Here is a 733-nt window from a genome sequence, read left to right as displayed (position 1 = left end):
TATATATAGTTAAATTACACAATTAGTCCTATACTTTTAGTGAAATTGTAAATTGGTCCCTACACTTTAAAAGTTTGTAATTAGATTCCCAAAGAGAATTAAAATTTGTAATTTGGTCCTCCGTTCAAAAAGTATTTAATTTAATAGAATATGTTCATTATATTCTCTATTTTAAACATGTGAGCTGCACATATTTGACAATAGGGACCAATTTATAATTTTAGTAAAAATATGGGACCAACCGTGTAATTTAACTATTTGAAAATGACCAAAAATTTTCTAGGCTATCTGAACCCACCTCGTCCCTCCCTAGCTCTCTCGCTCTCACTTTCTCACTTTCTAAAATGGCACCCCAACTCCAGCGCTCTCTGTCTCTTACCTTGGCTCACCATCGCTGTGTCTCTCGCCTCCGTCACTGCACTGGATCCACTGATAAATTGAGTTGCTATTTTTATGTTGATTTGTTGCTTTTTTCTCTTAGACATTGAATTGTTTGCTTTAAGCATGTTTGGGTTTAGAATTGTTCTCTTTCATTTATCGGTGTTCAGTATTGGGATTGGAAGAGAAGAAAAAGTCGCCGGATGAGAGAGGCGAGATGGAGGAAGAAGGCGAGACCTGACTCGTAAACACAAATGCGGTGGATCCGGCGCGGCGACAATTATTAAAATATTTTATTAATAATTGTACAATTGTCGGTAAAAACCTTTTTAAAGACATATATAATTATTGCAAA

Source organism: Arachis ipaensis, chromosome B02 (genome assembly GCF_000816755.2).
Source record: "Arachis ipaensis cultivar K30076 chromosome B02, Araip1.1, whole genome shotgun sequence".
NCBI classification, from domain to species: domain Eukaryota; kingdom Viridiplantae; phylum Streptophyta; class Magnoliopsida; order Fabales; family Fabaceae; genus Arachis; species Arachis ipaensis.
Note: the sequence above shows the minus strand (reverse complement) of the source record.